Source organism: Aquarana catesbeiana, linkage group LG01, assembly GCF_042186555.1.
Source record: "Aquarana catesbeiana isolate 2022-GZ linkage group LG01, ASM4218655v1, whole genome shotgun sequence".
NCBI lineage: Eukaryota > Metazoa > Chordata > Amphibia > Anura > Ranidae > Aquarana > Aquarana catesbeiana.
In genome coordinates this window covers 456,642,646-456,668,649 of record NC_133324.1, presented here as the reverse complement: position 1 = coordinate 456,668,649, position 26,004 = coordinate 456,642,646, and the positions used below count along the sequence as shown (strand labels likewise).

General features: G+C 41.4%; 1 protein-coding gene and 1 long non-coding RNA gene across 3 annotated transcripts in view; one reads left to right on the top strand and one right to left on the bottom strand.

The window, feature by feature from the left end:
- Positions 1–20,008, bottom strand: part of LPAR1 (lysophosphatidic acid receptor 1) — a 258,641-nt gene extending 238,633 nt beyond the window's left edge. For both annotated transcript variants that reach the window (XM_073591097.1, XM_073591086.1), the window contains exon 1: positions 19,425–20,008. The gene's annotated coding sequence lies outside the window, so the exon portion shown is untranslated. The remainder of the gene's footprint in view (positions 1–19,424) is intronic.
- LOC141101786 (uncharacterized) lies at positions 19,154–24,419 on the top strand. Its single transcript, XR_012235022.1, has 2 exons — positions 19,154–19,767; positions 23,623–24,419. It is a non-coding gene; the product is annotated as an uncharacterized lncRNA (long non-coding RNA).
- The last annotated feature ends 1,585 nt before the right edge of the window (positions 24,420–26,004 follow it).

The window sequence follows — 26,004 nt, the reverse complement described above, 5'->3', positions numbered from 1 at the left end:
TCGGACTGGCTGCCATACACATGTGCCGAATCTCGGCCAGTTTCTATTGAACTGGCTGATGCCGCCCGATATTCGTCCCCTGTGTGTACGGTCCTTTAGGGCCATGTCCCACTGGTGAATCTGTCACCAGTGACACCTTCTTAGTGGCTAAATCCACGTGAAAAAAATGTTGTTCTGCCAGCAAAAGAGCAACTCTATAGAAGACAGTGAGCAGACTCTAGTGATTCTGGTGGATATTTTCTGTCTGCAGCAACTATAATAGCAGCAGAAGGTGGGAGGTGAAGGTGCATTCACAAGATAGATGTTGTGACATTTGTGAAATCCCATTTTTTTAAAGTTTTACATGTTTAGTAAACCAGAGGAAAAAATGTGTATGGGCATGTGGGCATATCTACATACTACGTCTTTTTATCTTGTATATATTTTATCAAACACTATGCAAACCTGCCTGTTACACAATATAATAAATGCCTTTGAAAAACGCAGTTGTCTGCAAATCCAAAACAGCGACTGTTCCATTATTTCCTGTGTGTGGGCTTCATATAAGGAAAGTTTTGAAAGGAAGAAAGAGCACATTTCTCCTGAATCTAGGTATCAAATTTCTGATTGCCTTCAGCTTACTTCCAGACTTCCTGCCAACCAGAGTTTGGCCTAGTAATTTTAACTGAAATAAACCAACTCTGTCGCTATTTTTAAAAGCTAAGAACAGACACTTTTGTAAATTTAAAAAAAAAGCTACAGCATGTACATTGCAAGGTTTATAACAAACTTTGTTGTAGGCTGTTATCTTTTTGTGTTTTCAAGAAATAGCTGTTTATTTCACTATGTCCTTTCCAGGTTACTGAATAGAAGGGCCAGCCTTCATTTTAACCACATGTTGCACTGCCAATGCTCTAATGAGAGAAACTATTTTATTTGCATCCCTTTGTTAGACACACTTTAGGCTGGGTTCACACCATTGCAAGATGCGGGTTTCCTGCATCCAATTTGCAATAGCAGGAGATTTTGACCAGCTCTCTATGGAGCCGGTTCACATATCTCCGCTACGGCTCCCACGCGAATCTGCACAGGAGCCCTGTGCGTCTTTTGGTCCGTTGCAGGTCTGAATTCAGCCAAAAATTCAGACTGAAATCGGACCTGAAACGGTGTACCAGGACGCCTCAGACCCCTGCTGGGAGCTGTATGCTGCGATAGTGTGAACCCAGCCTCATGCCCCTTTCACACAGGTGATCAGATCAGGTCCGCCTGTCAGTTTTTTAGGCAGACTTGATCGGACCCTCCAGTCACTTCTATGGAGCAGCTTACGTCAGCGGACACATGTTCGCTGACGAGAAAGAAAATTTACAGGGGAAAGATTCCCACTGAGAAGAGACACAGGCGGACCAGGCTGCTTAATAAGGGATACACTGTATTAGAAAAATAGGTTTAATACAAAAAAGGGGCCAATCTACATGTCCGCTGCCACCTGCCGCCATCCAATCCTATCCTGTTCACCAAAATCAGATGGATGGTATAGGGTTGCCACCTCATCCTTTAAAGCCAAACACATAATAATTACACAGGTTCTGTGGCTGATTGAGGTGGTAATTAAACTCACTTAGTGCCTAATCTGCAATAAACTAACCTTAGAACCTGTGTAATTAATATGTGTTCGGTTTTAAAAGGGAGGTGGCAACCCTAGGATGGTGGTCCTATTCCCCATCTCACTGGCGGATCGGATGTAAACGGAGAGGCGGTCCATTTCCATCCGATTGCCCCATAGAAGAACACAAACCTGTCATCCACCTGCTAAGTGGGGAACAGTGGAGAGATCCTCACTGAGCAAAAGGATTACCGTGTGAAAGGGGCCTTAGGGAATATGCCATAAAAAGTTAAATACAATTTTGCACGGGATGCCTTAACACTTACTTATATTTTAGTGCGGACTTGTAAGACAATCACAGAAGCAGGAAATTACATTTCTGGGGCCATGCTGTATATCAATTTTTTTTTAATTTAGCAAGGATTGCCTATTTTCCATTTTTAAAAATAAAGACAGGGTCACTTCAAGGCTGAAAAGACCTCCCTATAGATTTTGTCAGTATCCAGATTCATTGTATATTATCACATTTGGGGCATGTTTACACTAGCAATTGGGGGCGGTAAACCCACACTGTTAAGACAAGCCCCTCAACCACTCCCTCTTTAGCTGGAAAAGTAGTGTCTTGGGATGTACATGTGCATCACAGCCACAGCAGAAATTATACCCTGAGAGTGGATCTTCAGAGAGCAACACAAGTGTAAAAGAGGGATAAAGGGTATCTAAACCCAAAAACAAAAACTGAATATAGTGCATTCGTTTTCTTTTTTCAGGCTTTTGTTCCTTACCTGATAATCCTGTGAAAAACACTCCCTGTTCCTGAGTGGCTACACTTGATTCTATGTTGTATCTATGTGGGCAGCCACAGGTATCATACACATATATGCTGCACTGTCTTTGTTCCACTACATTAAGTGGTATTTGTTAATATAATCAGTTCACACAATGGAGATTCTTTATGCTTTCTTTTAAGCTCACAGGAAATGTCAAGAACACCACATTTCTAGTAAGATCAACGGTTGTTTTTTTTTTTTTACTTGCTGAAAATGCAGCTACAATATCTAAGAACTGGTAAGCCGTAGAATATATTAATTTTTGTTCATGCAGACTGTATTACTATTACCAGCATCCTACTTCCATGCAATTTTCAGATATTCAAATAAAAGAATCCTGAAGCCCTGATATATATTACTAATTACTCTGAAAATACTCTTCAATCCCACAATGAAGAGCTTTGTGTGAGAACTGATTTAAATGCTAAGTTCATCCACAACAGTCACATTACGTTTTGGCTGGACACCAACACACTGGTTAGTTATCACAGTTCACAGTTCAGCGGTACAGCACCCACTTAATGTTCTCGCCAACACTATCACCCAGGAAACTACCAAGCCAAGGAGGGAAGTTTCACTACTGTAAAGCAAGTATAAGGATCTGGAAAGTAGAAGGCAAATAATCTGTTCACGCTTCAAGGGAATTTTCCTTTGGATTGAATGAGGTGAAGTTCTGACTTCCATCATACAATCATGCATGAAGGCAAAAAAAACTGTGTTTTTTCTGATTTACTTTGCAGTGGATTGGATATTCTTTGCAAAATTCATTTTTGCCACATTTACTAAACTTCCCCTGCAAAGTGTAAAGCCTATTTTATTTCATTAATTTTATTAACCCTTACGGCATGTATATTTATTTACTACAGGTATTTATATAGCACAGGCACACATCACTTTACATACATTACACATTCTCATCAGTTCTTGCAATCCAAGGTCCTTACTATATATATATATATATATATATATATATATACATACATATACAGTATCTCACAAAAGTGAGTACTGCCCTCACATTTTTGTAAATATTTTATTACATCTTTTCATGTGACAACACTGAAGAAATGACACTTTGCTGCAATGTAAAGTAGTGAATGTACAGCTAGTATAACAGTGTAAATTTTCTGTCCCCTCAAAATAGCTCAACACACAGCCATTAATGTCTAAACTATTTTTTATAACCTAACCCTGCTTTAAACTTCTCCACAACTTTATCCCTGACCTGTCTGGCATGTTCCTGGGCCTTCATGGTACTGTTTGTTCACTAAGGTTCTCTGACAAACCTCTGAGAGCTTCACAGAACAGTTGTATTTATACAGAGATTAAAATTACACACAGGTGGAAGCTATTCACTAATTTGGTGACTTCTGAATGCAATTGGTTCCACTAGGTTTTAGATAGGGGAATTAGAGTAAAGAGGGCTGAATACAAACACAGGCCACACTTTTCACATATTTATAAAAAAAAAAAAAGAAAATCAAAACCATTTATCATTTCCCTTCTACTTCACAATTATGTGCCCCTTTTTGTTGGTCTATCACATAAAATCCCAATAAAAAACATTTAAGTTTTTGGTTGTAACATGACAAAATGTGGAAAATGTGAAGGGGTATGAATAATTTTTCAAGGCACTATATGTCAGACAAATATTTGGTATTAGCATCAGCACCAAGTCTTATGTCACATCATTTCCTCCTACACCTCTTCTGTCAGCAGTTTGTATTGCTAATCACCTTACTGACAGACAATGCAGGAAGGCGGTATGTGCTGTGTATGTGCTGTGTGGAGAGGATCTGACATAGGACATCTGGATCTATCCCAGTAAAGAGCCTATAATTCCTAATAAAAACTAGAGGTAAACTAGGTAACATCTAATTGTCCAACTTTACTCCACAGGCACCATTTAAACTTGTGTATCTGTTGCATAATGATTCAATCCATCCTTTAAATTGATATTTACAGCAACATGTATTATTCAACATCCCTAAGCCCTGCACGAGCATATGACATGAATTATTAAGAGAAATATAAATAAAACAGACTACAGTGCAAATAACACAGAAAGGAGCCAAGTTTAAAAATTCATGATTCTTTACCCTTTACCAATAATTGAAACAAATATTGAAAAATTGCCAACGGAAACTTAATTTACCAGCAAGGCAACTTTAAATTGCAGTGTACCAGGGGAGAAAAAACGATTTTACTCTCCATCTATGAATAGAGATAAGAAAACCAACCAAAAATCACCCTGCCTGTGATTTAATCAAGTCACAGATGTCAGTCCATTCAAACATTTTCTTTTGGTTTTGGACAGAGTGGAGAAAGGAAAGAACCTCAGTCAGGTTTTTGTTGTAAGTTCATGTCCTCGATGTTGAAATTCACCACCCCTTTGGGGCACTGATGTGTTTATGATAGCACTACATGGATAGAAGTGATACTTGGTTCTGAGGGATATACTATAAGGTGCGTTTTCCTTTATCCGTGATAAAAAATATAGCGTGGCTGGATCTTGGTGTTTTGGTCCTTGACTGCTACCTCTCTGATCATGACAACGGAAGGTCTTTTTGAAACGTTTAGGCTGGGTTCACACTTGATTCACATGTGGCTGACAGCAGGGGTCCAGTGCGTCCCTGTTCTCCATTGAGAGCCGCTCACAGTCTCCTGTCATGCGAATTGGATGCGAGGAAACCCGCATCCAATTCGCTTAAGTGTGAACCCAGCTATAGTGATTAAGTACATCAGGGTGAAAAAGCTGCTGTGAGGAAAAGCCTCCGCCTTCTTCAAAGCTTGAGTAGTATATATAAAATGCAATAGGGGACCTGTAAAGAATTAAAGAATTTCAGCGCACAGAGTATGTGGGATAGGAACAGTTATAATGGGTATGCACAATGTCAAGCTGTAACTGGTCTTGAAGTCTGTAATACATTAAAAGTCGGAGTCCATCATGCTTAATGCATGTAGCCTAATGCAGAGGCAGCCACTATCCTCAGAATTAAGCGAGCCCTGTGTAAAACAAAAGGAAGAAAGGGGGGGAGAATAGGGTACCTGTGTTAAGGATTGGTGAAGACTAGTGTCTTCTAAAGGCACTAAGAATGGCTGGTTCTATACTTTGGGGCAGTAAGCGATGGGAAATCTCTCTAATGGGAACACAGGCCGAAACATGCACTTTCTCAGTAGGATGAGCAAATGTTAGAATGCCTCCTAGGTTAATTTCTCTTACCCTTCTATGCAACGGTTGGTTCCCACCAGTGCCCGTTATGGTACACATCACACTTGTGTACTGGTGAGTGTTGTGCATTGCAATGCAACACAGACGTGTCATTTTTATTCCATGCACATGGCACATTTGTATGATGTGCACAGGGCACATAGTTTCTTTGCATTGAGCCTGTGACAATTAACACATTACAACACATCTGGTATGAACAAGCCCTTGTGCTGTTATCTTCCTGATCTGGTTGTTGCATCCATGATCAGATTCACCCTCACCACCACCAGACTGTAATGTGAGAAGCCTCGTTCTCCATTTGTACACCTGGGGTCCATACCTAACAACTTAATTGTACCATCCAGTACAGTACATGCCAATACATTGGTTAACTTTAAGAACAGTTATTGCTTGTTGCTACAGAATATTTCAGAAATGCCATCTTGGAATACAAGAATCATTTAAAATATAGAGTACAGTTTTAAAGACATCTGGTAAATCATGAATGGTTGTAAGGAAATTCATGTTATCTGAACAGAAATACCACTTGTCTGGTACTAGTTGTAAACATGCCAGAAGCGACAAGTGACTTGTGCTTATGACTACTTGACCTTAACCCCAGGAGTAAAATCTAAAAGATGTCATTGTCTATACCAGGGCCAGGGTCTGAAGGGCAAGGAAGAGGAGTGAAAGTGAATGAGTAGCAGGTCAAGCTTTGATGCTGGAAACCAGCAAATAATACTGCTTTTACAATGCACACTATTTCATGGTCATTTAGACCAGTTTATACATCCTGCTGAATTTGTATCTTTAATATTTGGCAAAAGTTACAAAGTGTTATGAAAAATGTAGTCTCCATTGCATGTATTAACTATATGCAGTATAGAAGTTGCTAGTTGATACATGACCTGAAAAGAATGGATATAACTTTTTTTCTGTAAACTGTGGTAGACAAGAGTGGATATACAAAAATATGCCATGTGAAGAGCAACCATTAATCCACAGATATAGAATTGAGCTTATAAAGCACATGTGTCAAACACAAGGTCCATGGGCTGAATCCTGTCCGCCAGGCCATTTCATGTGGCCCTCACACCTCTCATGCAGCTGTAGCACCCCCCTATCTATGTTCCCACCTTGTCTCAGCGATTGGTATCAAAGAGGAGGACAGAACTTCTTCGCCAGATCCTGCGTTTCTTCGTGCAGCATCGGAAAGGCTCATCTCTGTTCCCCCCCCTCCTGGTCTCAGCAGTTGGCAGCAGGGAGGAGTACAGAACTCCTCCTACAGATCCTGCGCCTTTCTGTGAAGCTACAATACCCCCTCATCTACACCTCCCTTGGCCCTCCCCCAGACCCTGTTCTTTCTACTTCCCAGCTCTGCCCCAGCTTCTTCCCGAAACCAGCACAAAGTAAGGGGATGTCCACTTTGATATAAGGGAGGGTGGGAGACTCCTGACTTCTGAAAGTGGGGGAGCTTTTCACATCTGATGTGGGGGGTGGGGGGTGGAATGCTCTGGACATCTAGTCTTACAGATGCAACGGCCCTTTAAGGGCAACCATAATGCTGATGCGGCCCGCCATGAAATTGAGTTTGACACCCCTGTTATAAAGGATTTGTCATTGCTAGTGCTGAGCGTTAGCATTTCTTTTATAGGTAAGAGTTTTATTTTGCAGTTGGAATCTATTAGTTTACCTAGTTAAAAAAGCTAGCGCCTAAAACACCAGTCTTTTTCTGTGTTAAATAGTGGTATGAGTTTCTATGAGGTTTTTATTTCTTTGTTTGTGACCCCATTAAGAAGATCTTCCCTGTCTTTAGGACACCCATACAGAAAATGAAGCAATAAGAACATTGTCGGAAGTTCCGACCTTCCTCTACTGTACTAAAATTGTATTTTGTCTTTATATATGTCGACACTGAAGAAGTTTTGAATCACTTCCTGTCCTGACAGGAAGTGAGGGGAAATTTATTTAAACAGTTGCATAGATGGCAAAAAAACAAAAAAAAAAACAGAAAAGAGAATCCACTCTTTCCACAAAGTAAAGTATTTTGTCTAGAGTTGACATTTAAAGTAAAAGATTGAACAATCACCAAATACATAGAGGAAACTTGTGTCAGTGAAAATAATATAAAATTATAAAAAGAAAAGAATATCAAGTTCCATCATGCTGAAAGCTGCTGTATAACGATATTCCTGCAGGCAGACTTCCAGCTACACACTGTTTGCTGGCCATAGGTACAAATGGCTCAGCTTTTCAAACAACTTTTCTACTTTCAATTCTAAAGCTGTTTACACCAACCTCATTGATTAGGCCCATGGAGGGGTGAAATGCTTTAAAGGAGGAGCATTGTCTTGTGATCAAGCTCTATAAGCAAAACAACTGAAAGGAAATGTGGATTTTTCTATAAACTATCATGCTTTTCTCATTATCTTGACATGTAATACTTTTCCAGAACTGTCCACAGCCTCAGTCTCACTGTTTCTGGACTAAAGAGGGAGAGGCATGGCTATCCATCAACCAAGGTGGATGGGTTGTACAACTTGACTGCACTGAAAGGTTCTACCTATAGTAGTCTGAACAGTATGGTGACAACAGAAGAGTTCACCCAATATTATTATATTGCCATCATCTAGTGTCACTGCTACAATTTATATCAATGATTCTGAGCTTTGACCTTGCCAATCAAAAATACATATGGGTTACTGCGGCTTTAACAAAAAATAAAAAAAAAATACAAGAAAAGTATCTTAATACTACATTTTAGAGTTGTCATGAGGCCAAGAGATGAGGGAATTTTTTTCAATGAGGGCAAATGTTATAGTGACAACTGTCTAAGATGTGAATTCCCCTCACTTTGGGGAGATTAGCTGTTATTCCTGTTATGTCTTCAATGCAGGAAGTTAATATTATTATTATTACGATTATTTTTATTATTATTATAATACAGGATTTATATAGTGCCAATAGTTTGCTCAGGGCTTTACAAAATGAAGGCAGACATTTCAATTACAATACAATTTGGTACAAGAGGAATCAGAGGGCCCTGTACATTAGAGTTTACAATCTAAGAGGGAGGGTCAAGTGATACCAAAGGTAATAACTGTGAGGGGTGAGCTGATGGAGAAAGTAAAAACACAGTGTATTAGCGAGAAGCAGGCTAAGCTTTTTTAAAGTGAAGGGTTTTCAGGAATCTTCTATAGATGGATTGATTAGGGGATAGTTGGACAGTTTGGGGTAGGAAGTTCCAAAAGATGTGAGAAGCTCAGGAGAAGCCATGGAGGTAAGCATGGGAGGAGGTGACTAGAAAGATAGAAAGCAGGAGGTCTTAGAAGGACTGAACAGAGCAGTTTGGATGAAATTTTGAGACCAGGTTGGTGATGTAGCTGGGAGCAGAGTTGTGGATGGCTTTGTAGAATGTTGTTAGTACTTTGAATTTTATTTGTTGGGTGAGCGGAAGCCAGTGGAGGGATTGGCAAAGAGGCATAAAAGACACTGAACGGTTGATAAGGTGGATGAGTCTGGCAGCAGCATCCATGATGGACTGAAGAGGGGATAGCCTATGTAAAGATAATTCAATGAGGAGGGAGTTGCAGTAGTCAAGCCAAGAGATAACCAGGGAGTGAATTAGAAGCTTTGTGGTGTCATTGGTTAAGGGACATATTCTGGAGATGTTGCGGAGGTTAAGGTGGCATGATTTTGACGGATTGAGAGTTGTGCCACTGATCTTGACAGGGAAGTCAGGGAAAGGAGCACGTGGGAGAGGAAATATAGGAAATATTATGAGCTCCATTTTGAATAGATTGAGTTTAACCACTTGAGCCCCGGACCATTATGCTGCCTAAGGACCAGAGGTCTTTTTCCAATTTGGCACTGCGTCGCTTTAACTGCTAATTGCGCGGTCATGCAATGCTGTACCCAAACGAAATTTGCGTCCTTTTCTTCCCACAAATAGAGCTTTCTTTTGATGGTATTTGATCACCTCTGCGGTTTTTATTTTTTGCGCTATAAACGGAAAAAGACCGAAAATTTTGAAAAAAAATGATATTTTCTACTTTTTGTTATAAAAAAAATCCAATAAACTAAATTTTAGTCATACATTTAGGCCAAAATGTATTCGGCCACATGTCTTTGGTAAAAAAAATGTCAATAAGCGTATATTTATTGGTTTGCGCAAAAGTTATAGCGTCTACAAACTAGGGTACATTTTCTGGAATTTACACAGCTTTTAGTTTATGACTGCCTATGTCATTTCTTGAGGTGCTAAAATGGCAGGGCAGTACAAAACCCCCACAAATGACCCCATTTTGGAAAGTAGACACCCCAAGGAAATTGCTGAGAGGCATGTTGAACCCATTGAATATTTATTTTTTTTGTCCCAAGTGATTGAAAAATGACAAAAAAAAAATATTTACAAAAAGTGGTCACTAAATGATATATTGCTCACACAGGCCATGGGCCTATGTGGAATTGCACCCCAAAATACATTTAGCTGCTTCTCCTGAGTATGGGGATACCACATGTGTGGGACTTTTTGGGAGCCTAGCCGCGTACGGGGCCCCGAAAACCAATCACCGCCTTCAGGATTTCTAAGGGTGTAAATTTTTGCTTTCACTCTTCACTGCCTATCACAGTTTCGGAGGCCATGGAATGCCAAGATGGCACAAAACCCCCCAAAATGACCCCATTTTGGAAAGTAGACACCCCAAGCTATTTGCTGAGAGGCATATTGAGTCCATGGAATATTTTATATTTTGACACAAGTTGCGGGAAAGTGACACTTTTTTTTTTTTTTTTTTTCATAAAGTTGTCACTAAATGATATATTGCTCACACAGGCCATGGGCATATGTGGAATTGCACCCCAAAATACATTTAGCTGCTTCTCCTGAGTATGGGGATACCACATGTGTGGGACTTTTTGGGAGCCTAGCCGCGTACTGGACCCCGAAAACCAATCACTGCCTTCAGGATTTCTAAGGGTGAAAATTTTTGATTTCACTCTTTACTGCCTATCACAGTTTCGGAGGCCATGGAATGCCCAGGTGGCACAAAACCCCCCCAAATGACCCCATTTTGGAAAGTAGACACCCCAAGCTATTTGCTGAAAGGCATGGTGAGTATTTTGCAGCTCTCATTTGTTTTTGAAAATGAAGAAAGACAAGAAAAAACATTTTTTTTTTTCTTTTTTCAATTTTCAAAACTTTGTGACAAAAAGTGAGGTCTGCAAAATACTCACTATACCTCTCAGCAAATAGCTTGGGGTGTCTACTTTCCAAAATGGGGTCATTTGGGGGGGTTTTGTGCCACCTGGGCATTCCATGGCCTCCGAAACTGTGATAGGCAGTGAAGAGTGAAATCAAAAATTCACGCCCTTAGAAAGCCTGAAGGCGGTGCTTGGTTTTCGGGGTCCCGTACGCGGCTAGGCTCCCAAAAAGTCTCACGCATGTGGTATCCCCGTACTCAGGAGAAGCAGCAGAATGTATTTTGGGGTGTAATTTCACATATTTCCATGGCATGTTTGAGCAATATATCATTTAGTGACAACTTTGTGCAAAAAAAAAAAAAAAAAAAAAAAATTTGTCTCTTTCCCGCAACTTGTGTCGCAATATAAAATATTCCATGGACTCGACATGCCTCTCAGCAAATAGCTTGGGGTGTCTACTTTCCAAAATGGGGTCATTTGGGGGGGTTTTGAACTGTCCTGGCATTTTATGCACAACATTTAGAAGCTTATGTCACACATCACCCACTCTTCTAACCACTTGAAGACAAAGCCCTTTCTGACACTTATTGTTTACATGAAAAAGTTTTTTTTTTTGCAAAAAAATTACTTTGAACCCCCAAACATTATATATTTTTTTAAAGCAAATGCCCTACAGATTAAAATAGTGGGTGTTTCATTTTTTTTTTTCACACAGTAATTGCGCAGCGATTTTTCAAACGCATTTTTTGGGGAAAAAACACACTTTTTTTAATTTTAATGCACTAAAACACGCTATATTGCCCAAATGTTTGATGAAATAAAAAAGATGATCTTAGGCCGAGTACATGGATACCAAACATGACATGCTTTAAAATTGCGCACAAACGTGCAGTGGCAACAAAATAAATACATGTTTAAAAGCCTTCAAAAGCCTTTACAGGTTACCACTTTAGATTTACAGAGGAGGTCTACTGGAAAAATTACTGCACTCGATCTGGCCTTCGCGGTGATACCTCACATGCATGGTGCAATTGCTGTTTACGTTTGACGACAGACCGCCGCTTGCGTTCGCCTTAGCGCGAGAGCAGGGGGCGACAGGGGTGTTTTTTTTTTTTTTTTTTTTTTTTCTTTATTATTTTTTTGCTTTTTTAATCTTACTTTTAAACTGTTCCTTTCATATTTTTTTTTTTAATCATTTTTATTGTTATCTCGGGGAATGTAAATATCCCCTATGATAGCAATAGGTAGTGACAGGTACTCTTTTTTGAAAAAATTGTGGTCTATTAGACCCTAGATCTCTCCTCTGCCCTCAAAGCATCTGACCACACCAAGATCGGTGTGATAAAATGCTTCCCCAATTTCCCAATGGCGCTATTTACATCCGGCGAAATCTAAGTCATGAAATACTCGTAGCTTCCGGTTTCTTAGGCCATAGAGATGTTTGGAGCCACTCTGGTCTCTGATCAGCTCTATGGTCAGCTGGCTGAATCACCGGCTGCATTCTCAGGTTCCCTGTTGAGACAGGAGAGCCAGAGAAAAACACGGAAGACGGTGGGGGGGGGGGATTCCCTCCCACGGCTTGTAAAAGCAGTCTAGAGGCTAATTAGCCGCTAGGATTGCTTTTACATGAAAGCCGACCGCTGGCTGAAAAGAATGATACCAAGATGATACCTAAACCTGCAGGCATCATTCTGGTATAACCACTCAAAGTCGTGAATGGCGTACCTGAAGACAAAAAAATGGTTAACAATGGTTAACAATAAAGCACAGTAAACAGTAAAGTATAAATAATTACATACCTGAAAAACAAACATGATAAAACATAATAACAATAACAATAACAATAAAACATTGCAGAATAGAATACAGTAAAAAAGAGCAGAACAATAGAGAGAGAATAGAGAGAGAGAGAACAATAAAACAACAACTATTTTTTTTTATTTCATATTTTTTTTTTTTTTTACACTTTTTTTGTAACTAACTTTTATAACGGTAACCGGTTCCAGGTTCGGGTCTCTCAAAATGCGATGGCATCTTGGGAGACCCTGTGAAAGTGTGCCTAGTCTGCAATGCTGTACTCTACGCTAATACTCAACTAGTGAATGGTAGCGTTCAAAACATTCACCAATGCAAAGACCAGGATTGTCAGGACAGGAGGGACAATAATAGTGGGCGTCACGCCTATATCCGCGCTTGCTGCAGACACGACATCTTTTTTGGGGGGTTCGTTGGGTAGGGGTACTCGGGAGGACATAAAAATGCCTCTCATGCAGCCGACTGCATTTGGTTGGGGATGTGAATGGGGGAAGTACGGGCGCTGCAGAAGCGGTGGGTTCCCAATTAGGATTGGCGAATGCAGCAGGAAGGGCACTATGGGCACGACGGGCCTGTGTTTGTCTTTTTGGTGGCAGCGCGACACTACTTGTGCTTGCCACCTCACCAGCTTCAACTGCACTTATGGGACTCGCCACGTCACCACGTGTTACTGCAGTGCTGGTTTGACTACGACCGGGGTGTACTAGGCCGCTGGCGCTTGCCAGTTCACCAAAACGCTACCAAAAAACTGTTAGCGATCGCAGGGATCAGGCCTGACTCTGCGAACGCTGCAGTTATGCGTTTAGTGTTTTGTAAGTGACAGTGATCGATCGATACTGCACTTGGGTGGGCTGGGCCGGGCCGGGCCGGGCGGAGGGGCAAAACGCAGGTGCTAGCAGGTATCTGGGCTGATCCCGCTAACACTGCGTTTTTGGGAACCCTAAACTGCTGGTGACGCTAGTATAGATCTGATCGGATCAGATATTGATGCGATCAGATACTATACCACTAAGGGAGGTGTATGGTGCATGCGTGGGTGTTAGCGGTACTGGCGCTAATCTGACGCTGCCTGGGGCTGGTGCTTGCCAGTTCACCAAAATACTACCAAAAAAACTGTTAGCGATCGCAGGGATCAGGCCTGACTCTGCGAACGCTGCAGTTATGCGTTTAGTGTTTTGTAAGTGTCAGTGATCGATCGATACTGCACTTGGGTGGGCTGGGCCGGGCGGAGGCGCAAAACGCAGGTGCTAGCAGGTATCTGGGCTGATTCCGCTAACACTGCGTTTTTGGGAACCCTAAACTGCTGGGGACGCTAGTATAGATCTGATCGGATCAGATATTGATCCGTTCAGATACTATACCACTAAGGGAGGCGTATGCTGCGTGCGTGGGTGTTAGCGGTACTGGCGCTAACCTGACGCCTGGGGCTGGTGCTTGCCAGTTCACCAAAATGCTACCAAAAAAACTGTTAGCGATCGCAGGGATCAGGCCTGACTCTGCGAACGCTGCAGTTATGCGTTTAGTGTTTTGTAAGTGACAGTGATCGATCGATACTGCACTTGGGTGGGCTGGGCGGAGGCACAAAACGCAGGTGCTAGCAGGTATCTGGGCTGATCCCGCTAACACTGCGTTTTTGGGAACCCTAAACTGCTGGGGACGCTAGTATAGATCTGATCGGATCAGATATTGATGCGTTCAGATACTATACCACTAAGGGAGGTGTACGGTGCGTGCGTGGGTGTTAGCGGTACTGGCGCTAATCTGACGCTGCCTGGGGCGACGCATATCACCGCCGGGCGATCGGGGGGCTAAACCTTTATTCGGTAATAAACGGCGGGTGCCCTGACACTATAAAAAATAAACAAACTAACCAGCGTCAACCGTAACGGTTATACGGTGATCAGTGGTGAAAGGGTTAACTAGGGGGCAATCAAGGGGTTAAAACATTTATCAGATAGTATAGGGGGGTCCCTGACGCTATAAAACGCTGACGGCGAACCTAAATATTTACCTCACTAACTAGCGTCACCAGCGACACTAATACAGCGATCAGAAAAATGATCGCTTAGTGACACTGGTGACAGGGGGTGATCAAGGGGTTAAAACTTTATTAGGGGGGGTTAGGGGGGTACCCTAGACCTACAGGGGGGTAACAGTAACTGTCCCAACACTGTAACTGTCACAAACTGACACTATGCAGTAATCAGAAAAAAAAAAAAAAACTGCTGGTGTCAGTTTGTGACAGGGGGGGGGGGTGATTGGGGGGGGATCGGGGGGCGATCGGGGGGGGGGATCGGGGTGTTTTGTGTGCCTGGCATGTTCTACTGTGTGTGTGTGTGTGTTGTGCACTCACATTGATGTCTTCTCTCCTCGGGCCGGAACGGAAATTACCGAGCCGAGGAGAGATGACATCATTTCCTTTGCTGCTGTTTAGCATACAGCAGCAAAGGAAGATTCTCATTGGCCGGCGGCGATCGCGAGGGGGGGGCCACGAACGGATGGTCTCCCCCTCATCACCGATCGCCGCTGGACAAAAGACGACCGCCTCGGGCACCGGGGGGGGTCCGATCGGACCCCCCACCCGCGGAAGGCAAATCACGTACCCTGTACGTGATTTTGCCTGTCCGTGCCACTTTGCCGACGTACATCGGCGTGAGGCGGTCGTCAAGTGGTTAAGGAAATGGTATGACATCCAGTCTGATATGTCTGTTAGTAAATCAGTGATGTCTGTGGAAACTGATGGGCTGAGCTGAGGGGCAGAGAGATAGATTTGGGTGTCATCAGTATAGAAATGTTTTTTGAAATCATGGGAAGCTATCAGCTGATCCAAGGAAGAGGTGTAGATTGAGAATAGGAGAGGTCCAAGGACAGAACCTTGGGGACCCCGACGTTAAGAGGATAGGGGAGGAGGAAGTGATACTGAAGGTGTGGTGAGATAGGTAAGATGCGAACCAATGGAGAGTACAGTCACTAAGCAAGTGAAATAGAGTTTCTTGAGGAGAAGGGGGTGGTCTATTGTATCAAAGGCAGCAGAAAGGTCCAAGAATAAGAGTAAGGAATAATGACCATTGTTTTTAGCTGTTAGTAAGTCGTTTGTGAGTTTTAGGAGAGCGGTTTCTGTGGAGTGTTGTGGGCGAAATCCAGACTGAAGGGGATCAATAAGGTTATTCTCAATGAGGTGGCAGCTCAGCTGGTTGTAGACTAGATGTTTAAGGAGTTCGGAGGCAAAAGGGAGTAAGGAGATGGGTCTGTTAAGATTGGTGGGGTTTAGTGAGGCCTTTTTAAAGTATGGCAGTGACTAGAACATGTTTTAGAGGGTTGGGGAATATGCCAGTAGAAAGGGAGAGGTTGAGGATATGAGTTAAAGAGTGTAGGAAGTGAAGAGAAGATCCCATAGTAGGCCACAGACAACAAAAAAATAACATGAATATCGCCTTAACCTGTTCCTTAGCTATCTCAAATTGGAAAAAAAAAACTATTTGGCACTTTATATACATGCAGTACGCTTTACCCTATCAGTATGTTTTAAGCAGCTTTTTTGTAAAAATTAACTTACACTGATAAGATTATTTCAAGTGTATAGTTTAAAAAGAAAATGTTAAAAAGTCTGCAAATTATTTTTAAACAAATAGACATCACCTGAACAGGAAGCAACAGAAAGTAACAATAGAGATGGTCACTGGCTGAATTGTTCACATTACTCCATGATGTTTTCTTTTCCAATTCTATATTTAGTGACTTTTAGTTAAATCCTGTTTCATTTAAGAAGTTGCATTGTGTTAAAGCACAGACCATATTCAGCAAACACATCCTTAAATCCTTCATCATACAAACACAAATCAAATGTAGTGAGGACCAAAGTGAATAGAATAAAAAGCTGCAAGAATTAAGAATGGCAAGTAGGTGGCACCATTAGCAACACGCTGCTGACTGGTCTGCTGACAGTACTGCGCACATCTGGAAGGAGTGGGAAACAGACGACCACTACAAAGCTCAGGCGATGAATGTGTGGTGAAGCGTGAGGCTACCTCTATTCAAACCGCATAGTGATGCATATAAGAATCCTGAAGATGCAGCACACTGAGACATCAAAGGCCAACACTACATCAAAGTCAACAGAATTCAATCATTAGGCTCTATAATAATACTGATGAGAACCTTACCATTTGTTCCAGGTTTGCTTAATTCTCTGTTCAAGCACCCCAATCATCAGCTAGCCATATTTATAAATGCCACTATTTATATTGAATGAAAGTATATGTTTGCTTCTTTTTGGTCTGTTAAATATACCATTAAAAGTGTGTTATTATATCTGCACAGGCAGGCAAGGGCATAAAAATAGCTGTTTAACCAGACTGAAATTTTGTAAGTTGATTTCCTGTGGTCTTCACCTCCTGACTGTTATTCGTTTACATTGGTACTGCCCCCCCCCCCCCCCCCCTTATGGAGCAAAGAGTGAGTTGTGATGTAGTCCTAACATAGTGTTATGTAGTTCTAGGACACTCCTTGTTCCTAGGGTGACAACGCTGCCCAATACAGTTATCACCACAGGACAGGAAGTGAGTTAATGGCATGATTTCTAGAACAAAAAAAAAGAAAATAAAACTGATGCAGCCATCACATCTAAGGGTGGGTAAGATGCAATACTATCAATTTTTATTCTTGGGTTTAGATACACCCTACCCTTTCTGGAGCACTTTATAGGGCAGCTAACCTTCCCTTGAGTTTTTTCGTCCTCCACACAAGTTACAGATGCTTATTTATTTGTATAGTGCAAACCACAATGATGCACCAATACCAAAGGTGACATATCAGATATCCAGAACTTGTAGTTGGACCTATTATGGTGGGCTCATCCAGATTTTCAGACCCAAAAAAGGGAAGGGACGTAGAAAAGTGGTTATTGTTTTGTCTAAATATGGACACATTTGGGGTAGAGTATGTTCTAAAAGGCGAAGCTTATCTGGTCTAATCTTTGGATGGTCAAAGGTGTGATGGTTAAGTTGTATGTGTGTGATATTTTTTTCTATTATTTTTTTTATTGAGATTGATTTTCTTAAAGGAGAAGTAGGGCCAACACTTGTTTGGCCATACTTCTTTTGTGTGTCACAGGAGTGTGCACTTATTTCTGCACTACTATGACACAGATTCAGTCGAGAGCAGGCCAAAGCACATTGTCAACTGACGTCTCAGCCTCTTAGCATGCCACTGAGCGTCTGAGACACCTGTTCCCACCCCCTCCACATCCCAGCACTCCTGTGAGTACTGGAGGGACAAAGCAGAGAGATGATGACTGTCAGTCACCTGCTGGGTTATCCTGAACAAAAACTCTCTCATACATCCAACAAATCCAACATTGTCCCTCTGTAATCTCCACTACTTGCAAGGTCCTGTAACACTATTTTCTCTGCTCATGTCACTTGGAACTGGCTATCTCTTCTGTCTCTTATGGTTTCTTGCAACTGGCTTCTAATGCATGTGGAAGCTCATGCACATCTGCAGTTTATTGCCCCCGAAACCTCCTGGGATGCTTGACGTAAGGATCCCAGAAGGCTGCGGGTGGCTGAGGGCTATGTCATTACTGCCTAGGCAAGAAAGATGGAAGTCCTGACTGATTTCCAAAAAAATAGGTATTTGAAGAAATGACAAATCTGCTACTAAGTGAAAGATAGCAGGATAGAAGCTGTTCTATCAAAAATACAAAAAGAGCGTGAAGGTCTGGTTTAAGTCATGATAAAGTAAAAACCCACTGTTTTAAATTTATTTGCTTATGACTTAGTATTCAAAGTGAACACAGCTTTACCCTGTTAGCGAACAGCCTCTATTACTTTTATAAATCAACTCAATGAGTAAAGCAGTGATTACGCGCTAAGTACCATAACCCATAGTATCCAACTGCATTTCATTCAGCTGGTTGGACCAATGAAATAAGTCTTCTATCTGATTACTATGGGTAACTCTCCTTTAAGTCATTATCATTCCTCCTACCTAAACAAAAAACCCATATGTTATTTATATAGCCTACAGTTTTGCTGGAAGGAGCTGAAAACTAAGAACAGCCAAATAATGTACTTAATAGGAATGAATTCTAGTTTTAAAAAGATACAAAAAAAGTGTACTTTTTAAAATGTTAATATTTGCTGTGTAGAGATGATAGAATAATGTTTTTTGAATCTGCTCTAAAAATGTACAACACCCCCACTTTCATACCTACAGCTATCATAAATCAGTTCTATGTATGTTGAGGATTGTAAAAGGATTCCATACATTTAAAGAGACATAGGTTCCTGCAGCTGAACCAGGCTCACACCGGACGCTGCATAGTTCTAAGCATATAGGAGTATTAAAAAGTCATTTATAAAGTTTGTCCAATTGAAGCAATTAATAAACAAATTAAATTATATGTTTACTGGAGGGGCTATAATGAAAGTTCTGTAATCACTATTGATTTAAAAAGTTAGACTCTAAACCTTTAAATACATTTGTGCAATACTAGAAAAAGCTGTCAAATATATTACTAATTACCATGAAATCAGCCAAAGCCATAAAAATTTTACTTGGCGTCTTTCGCGTAATTATCGATAGTAGAATATGCAACAAGGTATAAAGGTTGCAGATTACAAGGACGCAAATAAAATGAGTTATAAGCAAAATAAATTACAGTTAACATCAAAGTCATCAAAAGTCAACTTCTGAGAAAGGAACAAACTTATAACCTTTTATAGTAGCTAATGTGCAATGTGCAGCATTGACTTGTGGACCAGTAAAACCTTAATGACTTTACCTGTTCTAAGTCTCTGCCTAGTGATCCACGTAGCAAAAATTCAACCACAGGAGACAAGCCAGAAAATAAAAGCCACAGTAAGACTTTTTTTTGCCTCTTCTCCAAATCCTTCCAGACACACTGTCTCCTTCTCTCAAGTGAGTCCCAGTGCCGTCACATTGAAATAAATCCACAAGCTACTCGGAGCATCCTTGCATAGTAAGAAGTAGACGTGGTCAGGGATAGATGAAGTGGGTAAGAATGCCTAGATTCTTCAAATTCTAGATCAGGAAGAAAAAAAAAAAAAAAAAAAAAAACTTTTGCCAAGTCTGCAAAAAGAGACAGGATTAAGTTGAAGAACAAGGTGAGATCCTATGCCTGTTTCCTTTGTTTTGTTTTTTTCCTTTTTTTATTTCAGAGAAAAAGTTAGATTGTACTCCAAGTTCTCCGAGAACTGTGCTGTCAGCTCCAGAGCTGGGATTAGGAGTGTGGTCTCCTAGCACAGAGACTGCCTGTGCTGTAATGTCTGGGGTGTGTAAAATCAATGTGCTGAATGCCTCTCACTCTGCTACCTAAGTCACTCCCCCTGCCTGCAAGCTTTCCTGTGTGTACTCCCAGCCATTGCCTCCACCTCTGAAAAACTCTTATGAATGAACAGCCTCTTGACATTTGTCATCACTGGCCCAAGGGCTATTTAAATAGAGGTGGCACTTTAAAACACAACACACAGAGCCTCGGAGAACAACACCGCTGGCTCTAATTTCACTACAAGTGTGTTATGTCCACAACGATGCGTTATTGATGCCTGCTTTAGTCATAAACCATCATAGCAACATAGTCAATGCAACCTGTAATGAAGGGTGACACATACAAGAAATACGTACAGCTAAAATGTTAAGCACCTAGAAGCAAGGATTCTTGTTTCACTTTCACTTGTATAAAGCATGTCAAGTCTAAAGCCCCGTACACACGATCAGAAAATCGTACGGAAAATACCGCTTTCGAAGTGATCGTACGATAATCGGATCGTTAGTACAGAGCTTTCGAGAGCCAGTCATGACAGTTCATCCGATATTATTCTATCTGACATGCATGAAAACATTTTTTGTACGATGCCAGATCGTACGTTTTTCGTTTAATCAGTAGACACGTGCTCACTGAAATATTTTGTTTCGGAATTTCGTTTTCGTCCGAAAAATAAATTTATTTAGTTACTCCCGAAATTCGTTTTTATTTATTTCGTTTTTCATTAAAAATTGCATTCATCCGAAAATCCAAATTAAGGTTGAATCTGTCATTGAAGGCTTATGGTGTCTGTGGAATGTTCAAAGAAGATTCGACGGAGCAGCTAAACTGTACGACGCTGTATAGTTTACCCGCTCCATCGAATCTTCTTAGAACTTTCAACAGACACCATAAGCCAAAGTACGTGTGTACTTAGTTCTAGCTATTTTACTGCTCCTCCTCTTTGGTTACAATCAGCCAATAACATTCATCATCATCATTATTTTTATTTATCTTTTCTCCCCTACGTCGAATCTTTTCTCCTCTGCGTCGAATCTTTTCTCCCCTACGTCGAATCTTTTCTCCCCTACGTCAAATCTTTTCTCTCTATGTCGAATCTATGTAGAATAATCTTGGACTAATAGAGTTAAGGTTAGGCACATTCGACCACAGGTTTGATGGACACAGATTGTTATTGTCATCATCATGTTGAATCTCCTATCTATATCGAACTGTTGTAGCAACGAAAACGAAAATAAAGCATTTGTTTATGTCGGATCTTTGTTTTTCGGATTCTGCACTTTCGTTATCGTTTGTTAAAACGATAACGAAAATACCTGAAATTCGGACGAAAATGCATTCGGACGAAAACGAATGCACATGTCTATTCATCAGTACAGCTATCGTTCAAAAATGCAATACAAATGCATTACAACACATGACATCACTTCCGAATTTTTTTTCTGTCGTACGGGAATTTTCGTGACTTTAGTAAACTCCTCAGATTCGATCTGAGATTAGCGTGCAAAAAAAAACAAAAAACGGACGATCATTTGTCCGATAATCTCATCGTGTGTACGGGGCATAAGGCTAGGCACATAAGCAAAGTTTGTGTCTCTGTCATCAGCACATCTTTGTCAATCTAAATTGCTGTAAGGAGCTATACACGGAGTTGTCACAATGAAGCACCTGATATACATTTATTTTGCAAGCCATTGGTTTTCCAATGGTTAGGCCAGAAAAGATATAGTGATCTATAGTACGAAAATTTGCATGCAGCCACTACTTTCTTTGCTATTGTAGCATTCTCTTAGGGTGGCCATACACTAGATTGATCATTTTTTTTTTGTTTTAGGCCCTGTTCACACCTGAGCGATTTTCTGCTTGAAGTTTGTAGCTCTAATGCCCTGTACAAACAATCGGACATTGATCGGACATTCCGACAACAAAATCCATGGATTTTTTCAGACGGATGTTGGCTCAAACTTGTTTTGCATACACACGGTCGCACAAAGTTGTCGGAATTTCCGATCGCCAAGAACGCGGTGACGTACACCACGTACGACGAGACTAGAAAAGGCCAGTTCAGAACCAAGCGCGGCACCCTTTGGGCTCCTTTTGCTAATCTCGTGTTAGTAAAAGTTTGGTGAGAGACGATTCGTGCTTTTTCAGACTCGTGGTTTTCAGATCGTTTTCTGCTGTTCAGTTTGTACTTGTGGGTTTGTATCTGGTCTTCAGTGCGTGCAGCGAGTAAAATTGACTTGTCGTTGTGTTCGTGTTCGTTCGTTACTGATTTTCAGGTCGCTCTTCACAGGCCTTGCTGTTCTTCAGTGCGTTCTGTTACTTTGTTCCGAGCAGCCGACCGTTTTCTAGCCATGTTGCGTATACGTACTCCTCGTAGAGTTCGTGCTGTGCGGGGGCTTGGTGTTGGGGTCCTAACCTTGACACAAGTCCAGTCCATGAACAGGGTGGGGAGGAGTTCATGGACCAAGAATTGGTTGCTCCAGCGTGACCAGTTCTGTCACATGCCTTTGCTCCGTGAGAATAATCCTGATGATTTCAGGAACTTTCTCCGGATGAGGGACCCCGTATTTCACCGTTTGTTGGCTTTGCTGACCCCTTATATTAGCAGGCAGGATACCTGCATGAGGCAAGCCATCACTCCGGGGCAGAGGCTAGTCGCCACCCTGCGGTACTTGGCGACAGGGAGAAGCCTGCAGGACCTCAAGTTCTCGTTAGGCATCTCCCCCCAGGCTCTGGGGATCATTATCCCAGAGACCTGTTCTGCCATCATACAGGTCCTGCAGAAGGAGTATATTAAGGTAAGATTTTTATCCTTTAACATCACATCTTATTGTATTTAATGTTTGATAATACATAGTATTTCTTTCCTCATTCCCTAATTACCATGATTGTAATATGCTGTGAATACCCCCTTTGTCCTCATGCATGCTGTTTTTTTTTTTTTTTAATTTTTGTCCTTCATACTTCACTTACTTCCCCAGCATGCTCTCCTGGCCCTATATTCACCTCGTGTAGTCACTTAACAATGTATTTGGTCAGCTCCATAGTAGTACTTTACCCCAAACATCCCCTAAAATGTGTAAAAATGTGATTTGTGCTTTAAATTCAGGCAGAGTGGCAGAGGCTTTTCTTTGGTGTCCCAAAATCATTTGGAACCCTCCCTCCCCCCCAACTGCCAACTCAGCTGATAACAATCCTCTATCTGCTGACTTTGTCAAACCCATACACACTATACCCACCTCTTTTGTGGTCAGATTTATGGATGAATTCCCCAAAGCATGTAGTGCAAGGGCCTACCTGAATACTTTCATATGGTACTGTTTAAAGTTTTTGTATCCTATTATTATCTTGATAGGTAATAGCAGAATGTAAAAATGTGCTAAAATGCGTACAGTGTGTATTTATCTCTTTGTATTATGACACTTCTTACCTGTCCAGTGGGCTGCCAATAGTGTAAAGTAAAGTAATACACATTATTTAGGCATGCATCTCTCAATGAAGTGGAGATGGTTACCTGTCTAAAACATCTCCCCCCATAAAATTTTACAAATGGCCCATGGGGGGGGGGGGGTTGGAGGAGGAATCTGATAGGTGGACCTTATACCTTTGTCTTTAAATACTCCCTAAAATAAATGTTATACTGATGTTGGCCAAGAATTTTTGTGTCTAATCTGCTTGTTTGACTCCACAGTTTCCTTAAAACCCAGAGGAATGGCAGATTGTGGCCTCCCACTTTGCCCAGCGGTGGGACTTTCCTAACTGTGGAGGGGCAATTGATGGGAAACACGTCCACATCGTCCCACCACCCAACTTGGGGTCATACTATTATAATTATAAGGGGTTCAATAGTATTGTGATGGCAGTGGTGTTGGCTACTTATGAGTTCCTGTATGTGGACGTGGGGAAGAATGGCCGATGGTGGAGTCATCACCCAGACGGAGTTCTACAGGCGTCTCCAGAATGGCAGCTTGGACTTGCCACCTCCAGAAGACAATGTTGAAGCACTCCCATTCGTCTTCGTTGCTGATGAAGCGTTTGCGCTGGGGGACCATCTTATGCGGAAATTCCTGATGAGGACCCTCACCCCAGACCAGAGGGTTTTTAATTACCAGCTGGCCAGAGCCAGAAGAGTGATGTAGAACACATTTGGAATCATGGCCAGCCGGTTCCGCCTATTTCTTACACCCATACACATGGCGGAGTATAAACTGAATCATATCATCCTGGCGTGCTGTGTTCTCCACAACTTTTTAAGGCGAAATTCTGCCAACTATGCTGCCTCAGTTGGGCCCGAGGCCGGAATTCAAGTAAATAAACCAACCCTGACGGCGCTTGAAAGTGGCCATCCTGGCTTGCCCCCCCCCCCCCCCGAGTGCCCGCAAGGTCCGTCTTAGATACCTTGATTACTTTGCGGGTAGGAGGGCCATCAATATGCCAGACAATGTCTGATACATTTTTAAAATAAAAAAATCATTTTAACTACTAAAATCTATGCTGACATTTACTGCTTGTGTTTCTTTTAGCTGACCCTGACAGAAATGTGGGGAGTCCTGGAAATGTTGTGATTGTGTAACATTAGAAAGCACTGTTGGGTGTTATTTACTAAAGGAAAATACACTTTGCACTACAAGTGCACTTGAGCCTGCACTGAAGTGCACTTGTAGTGCAAAGTGGATTTGTCCTTAGGAAATAACCCCCATTGTCACAAAAAACAACAATTTTACCACAACAAAATGTTAGGAGCATTGAAACAATAATCCACACATTCTTGAGTATCACTCTTTTTAATACCAGCAAAATCACATGTGCATTTATAAAAGGTTTTTAAAACAAACCAACATGTTTGTTGTATAACAATTTTTTGGGTCAGATTAATAAAAGTAGAAATGTCCATTTAAGGTAAAACAGGCATGTTTCAAACAAATAAGAAATACACAAATCTGAAATTTCTACAACTTTTGTAGAAATTGAAGGCAATATCAGACATGAGTATTTATAAACTCTGTTTGATATTGCGTTCAGATGGGGTAAAGTCACCCCTGGAAAAGCCAAATTTTAAAGATGCACACAAATTGCCCCGAATGTCAACATGTGCTAACTGCCATCACGGGGGATCAAGGTACGTGTTTTGGGGGTGCAACCCCTTCCTCTCAGCTACTTTATTATTGAGGAAGGGGTTGCACCCCCAAAATGCATACATTGATCTCCCGTGATGGCAGATAGCACATGTTGACACACTGTGTGCATCTTCAAAATTTGGCTTTTCTATAAAATGGCAAAAAATTTTAAAAATTCTTCCATTACAAATACCACCAAAAAGTAAGGGATTTGGAGGTCTTTTAAAGTCTCCCTAAAATATCAATGATGTTCTTCATTTTTTTTTAACATCATTGATGTTTTTCTGGATGTTTTCCAAGTCCCTATTACACCCCATGATCTCCCCGATCAGGATCTGGGCACTTTCACTGGTGAAATGACCTGAATCCACAACATCACGATCACCTAAAAATAGAGAAACAAAAACATACCATGTATTATAAATATGCCGGCATCCATCTCTTACCTGAGTCTGTGGTCGCAGACACTCACCTGTTGTGGTGACTATTTCCACCAGGTCTCCTTCCTCCTCCTCCTCCTGTTGGCTTTGAGGGATTTCACCTTCTTCATGAGGTGGGGGGTCTGTTGTCTCTTCTGATGAGTGGTGTCCTCAGAGTCTTTTCTCCCCTATGTAAAAAAAAAATAGGTATACCTAGCACACAGATAATTGATGGCAGAAATAGGAATATGAAACATTGCTTGGAAGTGGGGTACAATTGTCTATTTTGGCAGAGTTCCAAGATGATTAAATATTGTTTTCCTTTGTCAAGCTTGAATACTTACCTGTTTTGTACAAGCTTCACAGATGGAGACACCCCTATAGTATACACTGGAGCACCTGTGTGGGCCCCCTAATAAAAAGGGTGTTCTTGTGTCCCACACTAGTGCTCCAGCGTACAGATGTGTAAACAGCTGCTGAGTGTCCTCTCCTTACACAGAATCTAGTTTGCATTACATTCTAGTTACAAACCCATCT